Below are 10,709 nucleotides of genomic sequence, written 5' to 3' on the forward strand. Positions count from 1 at the left end.
CTCTGGATTCCTTCTTCCATGTCATGCCTGGGAAGTGTGGGCATCTCAATCTCACTAACTTCACAATTGAGTCTAGGTTTCAGTTAAGTTGTTAAACCACCTCCGGCTGCTCAAGCTAAAACATCAAATCTGGAAATTGTGGTAAGTGCACCAATGAATTCAGCCCAATTTGTTAAATTCACTCTCCCTGACCTTTGAATCTACTCCCATCCATGTTCCCCAGGTTTCTGCTGATATATGCATATATCAGCAAAGTCTTGAAATTGCCTAGTGTGTGAGCCATTTCCTCCTGAATCGTAATATGGAACTCTCCCCACGGAGTGTGCTGAGATTTGATCTACTTATGAGTCTACAGCAGTGGGTCTTGTGGAGAATGGGCATCTGCGTCCAGTGAGCTTATGAGGGGCTTTTAAGCGGAGGAAGGCTGGTCTCCTCAGATAGCGGAGAGCAACCTCCTTCTGGTGAGGGAGGCTCAGAGTGACTTGGGGATTCAAGGTTGTCATTTTTGTCTGAGTCTAAGCAGATGCTCTCACTCCGAGTTTCATTGTCCCATTCTCTATCAATCAATGCCCTAATTTTCACACGAGAAACTTGGCAAGACTGTGATTTAAACTGCACAACTGAATTTTGTTTTTGATTTTCAGCAACATCAGCCCTGCAGCTACAAGAAGTTCGCTTCTTTTAGGGCTGTCATGGAAGCTCTGTTTCTCAGACGGGCTTGAGCTGAGAGCTTCAGAACCTGCATGTACTGTGTTCCTTATGTAAGCGCTCCTGGGACTCAGGACATTGTCCACACTGCAGTCTGCAGTTGTCATTACTGCCACAAAAGTCACGTGCAGGAGCCACACGGGCTCCCAAGGCGCGTGCATCAGTTGGCACTTTATCACAATCACCCAGGGGTGATAGTTTGTTTAATAGATACCACTGCATGCCCTGGCTTACTGTCATCCTATTTCCTTATGGCAAGGAGCTCTGCATTGTGCTCAGGCCCAAAAACATAACGAAGCCAAAAGCAAAACATAACGATTCCATCTTTGCAGGCTATCTCCTGGGACCATTCCCAGTATCAGTTTCAGGCCAGTCAGCAGAGAGAAACCACATGGTGCTTTGAAGAGCACAGGGCACGATTAGTATAAAGAATTCTTGACATCACGAGGGGTAGGAGTGATGAGTCCAGGGGCTGGGCGCTGGAGAAGCTGTGAGCACTGGGGAAGTCGCACAGACTGCAGCAGACCGCCACGGGAGCACCAGCAAGCGGGGCGAGACCCTGTTCATCCTGCAGTTTCTTTCCTCAGCGCCCTCTACTGACAAAGCTTAACATTCATGCCAGCTGGCAAAGGGAAAGTATTTAAAGAGTCCAGTTCCATTTTCACAAAGCCGGCAAATGAGTGACTCTGGAGCTGAGAGACAGGAAAGTGAAGGCAGCATGGTGCCTCTGCAGAGCAGTCCAACACTGACTGTCTCTGCCCAGGACACAGTCACACTTGAGCACCAGCTACTCCATTGCAATTGTTTTTTCATGGGACTGGACACCCACCTCTTCACAGTGCTTGCTGTCACCAGCAGCCAGGGCCCTGCTGAAAGCCTTTGCAGAGGAGTGACTTGGAGACCCTGACTCTGCTCCCTCTGCTGCCCCCCATCTTTGTGTCCTCGTCTCTGTTAAGGTCTCTCACTTTCTATCATCTGGCTGGGCCCTCTATCCAGAACCTTCCACAATCCCATGGACTTCTCCTGAGTGTGTTGACATGCACTGGTGATGAAGGTGCCTCATCCTCCAACCCAACACTCAGTTCACTGACATTTCTCTGCTTTCTGGTTATCTGTGTGGCAGGGAGGATGAGGAGGACCGTCTGGAGCAGGCGAGGAGCTGCAGGGTCCCCCCATCAGCAGAGCCCTTCATGTGCGGGGAGTGTGGCCCAGACTTCCAGGCCAGCTTGGGCCTCTTCCAGCAACAGGCCACTCACAGTGTGGGGAAGCCACAGAGGAGACCAGGGAGACCTTACCTCACAGCTCCAGTCTCAGGCAGCACGCAGGAGTCCACACCGGACAGAAGCCCTTCAGGTGCAGCAACTGTGGGAAATCTTTCCCAAAGACCTCTGCCCTCCTCAACCACCTGAGATTTCACACTGAATTGAGATCCTGTAGATGCCCAGCAAGTGGAAATGCCTTCAGGGAGAAGTCAACTCTTATTACTCAGAGAAAAATTCACATTGGAGAAACGTCCCATGTGTGTGAGGAGTGTGGGAAGGCCTTCAGTCACCCTTCTAAATTGAACACACAGCAGAAAGGTCACACTGCAACCATTACAGGTGCAGCGAATGTGGGAAAGCCTTCAGCCTTGCATCTATGCTTATTCGGCACTGGAAAGTTCACGCTGGGGAAGGCCCTGTAAGTGCACTGAATGTGGGAAATTCTTTAGCCAAAACTCCAACCTCATTTGGCACTAGAGAGCTCACACTGGAGCAAGGCCTTACGAATGTGTCAAATGTGGGAAAGCCTACAGCAGAATCTCTTGTCTCAGTTGGCACCAGAAGGTTCACGTGAGAGAAAGGCCATAAGAGTGCCGCCAGTGACACTTCATTGAGATGTCCACCCTTGTTTGGTACCAGCAAGTCCTCAACACAGAAAGGCCCCATATGCGCAGCACGTCTGAGAGCTTCTAGCTGCATCTCTAAACTTATTTAACACCAGAAATTGTAGGAAAGCCTTCAGACATAGCTCCAACCTCATTCAGCACCAGAAAGTTCACAGCCCGGGAAAGACTTGTGAGTGCAGTTAATGTGGAAAACCTCCCCACTGAAGCACCAAACTTGTTCTACATTCAAGGTTTCATGCCATAGAAAATCATCTTTAGTGCAGCCAATGTGGGAAAGCCTTCAGTTGCAGCTCCAACCTTATCCCATACCAGAAAGTTCACACAGAAGAAAGGCCTTAGGAATACCATGAAAATGGGAAAGCCTTTAGCTATGGCTGTCACCATGTTCAACCTCACACCAGAGAGAAGGCTGAGGACCCAGACTTTGTGAGGGAGCCATCTGCCAGAAGTTCAACCTTGTGGTATTTTCTATTGCTGTGTAACAAATTACCACAATTACCAAATCACCCATTTATTAGCACACAGGTCTGAGGTCAGAATTGCGGTGCAACATGGCTAAGTTCTCTGCTCCTCCTAAGAGGAAGGTGCTGGCTGCAATGAGTTCTCATCTGGAGGTTCTGGGGGAACAATCCACTTTCAAGCTCATTTTTGTGTGTGTATGTGTGTGTGTGTGTGTGAGGAAGATCAGCCCTGAGTTAACTTCTGATGCCAATCCTCCTCTTTTTGCCAAGGAAGATTGGCCCTGGGCTAACATCTGTGCCCACCTTCCTCTACTTTACGTGGGACACTGCCACAGCATGGCTTGACAAGTGGTGCGTGAGTGCCCAGGATCCGAACCTGCAAACCCTGGGCCACCGAAGCGGAGCATGTGCACTTAACCACTACGGCACTGGGCTGGCCCCTCAAGCTCGTTCTTGTTGGCAGAATTCACTTCCTTGCTGTTGTAGGACTGAGGTCTCTCTTTTCTTGGTGGTTGCCAGCTGAGAAACACTCTCAGCTCCTATGTGCCACCTACTTTTCTTGACATGTGGGCCCTTCCATCTTCAAGCCAGCAACAGTGCATCAAATCCTTTCTATGCTTTGAATCTCTGACTTCCTCTCCTGCTGACAACTGGAGAAAATCTTCTGCTTTTGAAGGGCCCATGTGATTAGATCAGGCCCACCTGGATAATCCCCCCTTCTTACAATCAACTGTGCCACATAACATAACCTAATCATGGGAGTAAAATCCATCATATTCAGTCTCATGGATTAGGATGGGAAAATCTTGGGGGCCATCTTAGAACTCTGCCTACCATGCTTGTATGTCCCCCCAGTCCTATTGGGGAGATTCCCTGTGAGTGCAGGGTATGTGGAAATTTTTCAAGAGCTACATTGCGCTTTCTGACCAGCCCTGGCCCAGTGCCTGTGGTGGAAGCCATATAACCTTTCTCAGCCGCCACAGCAAGCATCAGTCACCTAACGTGCTCAGGGAAAGTGGACCTCAATGCTCCCTCTCTCATTTCTCAGAGGGAATCATGAGTGTTCTGAGCCTGTTAGGGGACTCATTGCCTCCTCACTGATAGGTTTAGGCATGGACATGACCCACCCTCGGCCAAGAGGACCTGAGCTGGGGTCTGCTCAGGGCTTTCAGAGAAGGTCTCCCTTCTTCATAGACATCGTTGACCCCACACACGATGCCTGAATGAGATCTATCCAGCATCCCATTCTTCCAGCCCAGGAACTGCCTGCTCCACACTGCCCTAGATTGTGGATGACAAATGGTTTAAGTCGCCTTTAACCCTGAGGTTTCTGTTCATTGTCTGGTATGGGCTGACAACAGAGTTGGGCCCTGCTGGCCTGAGGGGGAGTGAAGGCTTTTTATGGGGAGTCTTGAGGTTGCTTCAGAGGGACAGCAGGATGGTAGGCAGCAGTTCTACATTCAGGTTTGGGCTCCTAGATATTGCTGTCCAAGATCTTGGAAAGAATGAAGAGTTCTGTAGGCCAGATTGGCCAAGATGTCAGGGCTACATGTTAGACCCAGAGCTCAAAGTAGATCCTAGACCTAAATGTGAAGCACAAAACTATAAAACTTCTAGAAGATAACATGGGAGAAAACCTAGGTGACTTTGACTTTGGCAGTGGGATGACTTGGATACAACACAGAAAGCACAATCCATGAAATAAAAAATTAAGTTGTGCTAAAATCTGAAGTTCTGCTCTGTGAAAGACACCACGAAAGAATGAAAAGACAAGCCACAGACTAGGAGAAAATATTTGCAAAACACAAATCTGATAAAGCACTTCTATCCAAAATATACAAAAAAACCCTCTTCAAGCCCAATAATAACAAATCAATCCAGTTTTTTTTTTTTTTGCTGAGGAAGAGTCACCCTGAACTAACATCTGTTGCCAATCTTCCTCTATTTTGTATGTGGGTTACTGCCACAGCACGGCCGCTGATGAGTTGTGTAGGTCCATGTCCGGGAACCAAACCTGGGCTGCTGAAGTGGAGCGCACCGAACTTAACCACTAGGTCATGGGGCCAGCCCCAAAATCAACCTAATTTTTTAAAAGGCAAAAGATCTGGACAGATACTTCACCAAAGATCATACACAGATGACAAATAAGCATGTGGAAATAGATTCAACATTGTATGCCATTAGGGAATTGTAAATTAAAACAACAATATCACTGCATATCTATTATTTATTTTTTATTTTATTATTATTATTTTTGTGAAATCAACCCTGTGCTAACATCTGCCAATTCTCCTCTTTTTTTGCTGAGGAAGACTGGCCCTGGGATAACATCCGTGCCCATCTTCCTCCACTTTATATGGGATGCTGCCACAGCATGGCTTGCCAAGCAGTGCGTTGGTGCGCGCCCGGGACCTGAACCGGCGAACCCCAGGCCACTGCAGCAGAGCGCGTGCACCTAACTGCTTGCGCCACTGGGCCGGCCCCAACTGCATACCTATTAGAATAGCTAAAATCCAAAATACAACAGGAGGAACCAGAACTCTAATTCATTGCTGGTGGGAATGCAAAATGGTACAGCCACTTTGGAAGACAGTTTGGTAGTTTCTGACAAAGTTAAATATGGTCCTACCATATGATCCAGCAACCACACTCCTAGGTATTTACCCAAATATGTTGAAACTTATGTCCACACAAACATAATTGTTTGTTTCTGCTCTCTCGTCCCTGCTCCTGATGAGCTGGGGCTTGGGGTTGTCTCCTTTTCCAATGTCTACCAACCCGAGAGGCATCAGAGGAGGTTCTTCAGGCTGAAAGTGTGACCTCAGACAATGATTTGAATCCACCTGAAAAAATAGCACTGGTAATTATGTAAGTATGAAAATAATTGCTCAGAACTGGAATCAACTCACATGTCCTCCAATAGGTAAATGGATAAAGAAACTGTGGTACATCCATACAACAATATTATTCAGCAACAAAAAGAACTCAGCTATCAAGCCACAAAAAGGCATAGAGAAATCTTAAATGCATATTGCTAAATGAAAAAGTCAGTCTGAAAAGGTACATACTGTATGATTCCAATTTAATGACATTCTTGGAAAGGCAAAACTATCAAGACAGTAAAATAGTCAATGGTTGCCAGGGACTCAGGGGGAGGGAGGGATGAACAGATGGAGCTCAGGGGATTTTTCGTGCAGCAAAACTACTCTGCATGACACTGTAATGATTGACGCGTGACATTATGCATTTGTCAAAACTCATATAATGTACAACGTGAAGGGTGAGCTCTGATGTAAACTATGGACTTTAGTTAATAATAAAGTATCAATATGGGTTCACCAATCATAACAAGTATATCACACTAATGATGTTAACAGTAGGGGAAATTGCAGGGAGAGACGGGGAATATGGGAATCTGGTCAATTCCCCATAAACCTAAAACTGCTCTAAAAATAAGGTATATTAATAAAAACTAGAGTAATATTGGTAAATAAATGTCAGAAATTAAAAAATGAGCCAGACTAGAAACATTCATTGGCACAATCATGTGAGTTCATACTGGGCTACTCAGAGTACAGCTGGCCAGTGTGTAGAGTGTCTGTTCAAATTTAGGACACAGTTCTCCCACAACAGCCTCAAGGATTCACACAGTGAACTTAGGAGCTGCACCGTTTTGAGGGAAAGTTGTCTAACAATAGGTCACTACTGCAAATAATTAGGGTATTTCCACTGAAAAATGTTGGCACTGAACATGGATTACGTTTATAATACAGCAAATACACTCCTAATAAACATTCTTTGATAAACAGAAAACTTCGTGTGCTTGTTAAGTAGTGGACAGAGCCCTAACTCAGGCTTGTGTCCTGGTGACTTGGAGGTTTCTGCTCTCTCGTCCCTGCTCCTGATGAGCTGAGGCTTGGGGTTGTCTCCTTGTCCAATGTCTACCAACCCGAGAGGCACCAGAGGAGGTTCTTCAGGCTGAAAGTGTGACCTCAGACAATGATTTGAATCCACATGAAAAAACAGCACTGGTAATTATGTAAGTATGAAAAGAAATATAAACGCATATTTCTTTTCTTATTTTAAAAGCAATTGTATAAAGCCATATACAGTCATCTGTCACTTAATGATGGGGACGCGTTCTGAGAAATGTGTCGTTAGGCAATTTCATCGTTGTGTGAACATCATCGAGTGTACTGACACAAACCTAGATGGTGTAGCCTACTACACACCGATGCTCTATGGTACTAATCTTATGTGACCTCCATCGTATATGAAGTCCATTGTTGAGCAAAATGTCATGAAGTCCATGACTGTATAAAATTATACTGTTTGGCCTATAACAAAACATATTTGCCAATAACAGCACAATGGAGGCAGGTGGGACAAAGCTGTACTGGGCTACGGAAATGACTCCAGCGAGTAACTTGAATCCAATACGTGGGTGTATTTATTTGTCCAGCCTCATCAAATTTTGTGCTTGAAATAAGTGCATTTTGTTGTATATAAGTTATACATTAGTAAAGCTAAGAAAATTTCAGTTAGAAAATGGGGAAAACTTGAGCAGACATTTCACTAAAGAGGATATATGGATAGCAAATATGTACATGAAAAGATGTTCAACAGCTATTGCTGGTGGGAATGTAAAGTGGTACAGCTACTCTGGAAAACAATTTGGCAGTTTAACATGTTAAACATACAATTACTGCACAACTCTGCAACTGCACTCCTGGGCATTTATCCCCGGACCCCCATATGAAAACTTGCCTTCACAGAACACTCTGAATACAAATGCTTGTAGCAGCTTTATTTGTAATAGCCAAAAAAAGAGTAAATAACCCAAATGTCCTTCAATAGGTGAGTGGATAAACAAACTGTGGTACATCCATACAATGGAATACTACTTAGCAATAAAAAGGAACAAGCTATTGCTACACACAGCAACTTGGATGGATCTCAAGTGCATTATGCTGAGTGACGAAAGCCCCAAGTAGAGCCAGCTCATACTATTTCATTTATGTGACATTCTTGGAGTGACACAATTAGAGTGATGGAGGACAAATCAATGGTCAGAGTTGCAAGAGGGTTTGACTATTAAGGGGCAGCATAAAGAGTTCCTTTGTGGAGATGACACAGCTCTGTGTCTGACTGTGGTGGTGCTAACATGAATCTACACACCTGATAACATTTCACAGAACTACCTAAACAGTGCATGTGTAACTGGCATAATCTGAATAAAGGTCTGTAGTTGAGGTTAAAGTATTGTACTAACACTATTTTCCTCGTTTTGACAATGTACTACGGTTATGTACAATGTTATCATTGAGGGAAGCTGGATGAAGGGTACATGGGAAACCTTTGTAGTATTTTGCAACTTCTTTCAAACTATTTCAAGATAAAAAATATTTTAAAAATTCCTTGATCGTAAATGTCCAAGTGAATGGGTAACTGCAAATAAAGGCACCATGAAATGCCAGTCCACATCTATGAGGATGGCTAGTGTAAGGTAAACATACACTTACACGCTCCTCTGCTTACAACAGAGCCAGGCACACAGTTCCTGAGGGGCCACGAGGGCTCTGACTGGGATTATTGTTGCCACAAGACCCTCATAGACACTGATGGGGTTGGGGGGTGTAGTAGGTCACAGACACCTCCCTGCAGGGTCACTGGCCTCATCTGTCAACCTATAAAGCACACTGACCCCTCAACCCGGCAGGGAGACTTACATGGACTGTTTGTACTTTGACAAGGGAGCACAGTGTAAAATACAGGCAAGTCTCTTGCCCAGGGATACATTCAACATGCCACCCATTCACAGCTGGAGGGAGGCAAGAATAATTCCCTCTGGACTATGCAGAGAGAGGGGTTTACACTGTTCCAAATTAATGCATAAATGTGATGTTAGGAATTCTGTATCTCATATTTTCAAATCCACATACTTCAAACTTGCATCAAATATAATCACCATGCCCTGCTAGATGCAAATGTAACACAGAGGCAGAGGGGTCAGAGCTCAGGGGGTCAGGCTGACCTGAGTTTGTACCGGGGTTCCCATGTGACTGTGAGTACAATGCCTCACCTCTCTGTGTCCGTTTCCTTATCTACAAAATTCGGAAATTATAATCTCAGCCCATGGTTGGCGGGAATATCACCATTTGACGCTGGCACTGGAAGCTCAGCATCACCACTCAGGCCTTCTATGGCTGTGGGGACACTCTCCCTCTGGTCACTCCACAGCCCTTCACAACTGGCCAGCAGGAAGTGTCTCCTAAGTGCCTACAGCCTCCCGTACTGCGCTGTGATTCGCAGTTTCAGGTGTCCACCTCCTGCAGCAACTCCAATTCACCCTCCTCTTGTCATCCATCAGGCAGCCAGCCCCAGGGAGACGTCCTGCAGTTTAGGGTCACCCTGTACCCTCCCCAGTAAGACTCCATCATCTCATTACCTGACCTTGTAGCCCCTAAAGAGGCACTAAACCTAAAATCTGAAAAGTGAAACTACTGAGGTCCCCGAAGGTGACCTCAGGAAGTAGCACAAATGAAACCATCACAAGCTGTGAAAGCCAGCCCAGGAAAGGTGAGTGGTGGAGGGGGGCGCCTTCAGTGTGAGCCCACCTGGGATCAAAGTGCAGTGCTGACTCCTACCAGCTGTGACCCAGAGTAAGCACTGGGCCTCTGTGGGCCTCAGGCCCTGGAGCATCCATGCCTGCCCACACCCATGGAGGGAACAAGCCTCCCACAGAGGAATGGGCTTTCTAGAACTATTTAAGGATATGTATCAGCCCAGGACATGGTAATGGTAGCCAATGTCTTAGAACCAGACAAAAAGGGGACAAGGGGAAGTGAGACGTGGAGGACAGGCAGGGTACAGGACTCAGGGGAAGTAGGTGAGAGGGTGGGCTGTCCAGCAGGGAGGTGAGGAAGATAGAAAAGTCACAAGGGTGGTGGCCGTGGCACTTGGACACCAGAGGTACAGCTCAGGCTCGAGGCACGAGAACAGCCTAACCCCAGGGATACTCCCACCCTTCCAGGCAATCTCCATGGCTGAGCCTCTTCAGGACCTCTCATGCCATCCATGGTTTCCAGTCTACCCCGTCCATCAGTCAGTGCTCTTGACTGCACTCCAATCTGGTGACCTCATGGGGTGTAAACATGACAATCGTAGGGAATACAGTCAGGCACCACATAACAATGTTCCAGTCAGTGATGGATCACATATATGACAGTGGTCTCATTGGACTGGTACCATACAGCCTAGGTGTGTAGCAGGCTATACCATCTAAGTTTGTGTAAGTACACTCTGTGATGTTCACACACCGGTGAAATCGCCTAACGATGAATTTCTCAGAATGTGTCCTGGTTGTTAATCGATGCATGACTGTAACTAGCATGGTGAGACCAGCCTAGGGCAGGACAATCCACCTGATGACTGCCATGGCTACCAGTGACAGGCATGTACCACGTGCTGGGGAGCTCGCACCTGTGCCTGCCTCCTTGGAGAGAACACGCAGGTGTCACTGAGGAACAGGATTGCAAGGACTATCTGACGATATCTGATCAACTCAGGACAGGTTAAGGGGAGGTGAACACCACACAGCTGGGGACAGAGTGGGGGCACAGCCAGGGGACTGGAGTCAGGGTGCTGTCAAG

Source organism: Diceros bicornis, chromosome 34, assembly GCF_020826845.1.
Source record: "Diceros bicornis minor isolate mBicDic1 chromosome 34, mDicBic1.mat.cur, whole genome shotgun sequence".
Taxonomy (NCBI): Eukaryota; Metazoa; Chordata; class Mammalia; order Perissodactyla; family Rhinocerotidae; genus Diceros; species Diceros bicornis.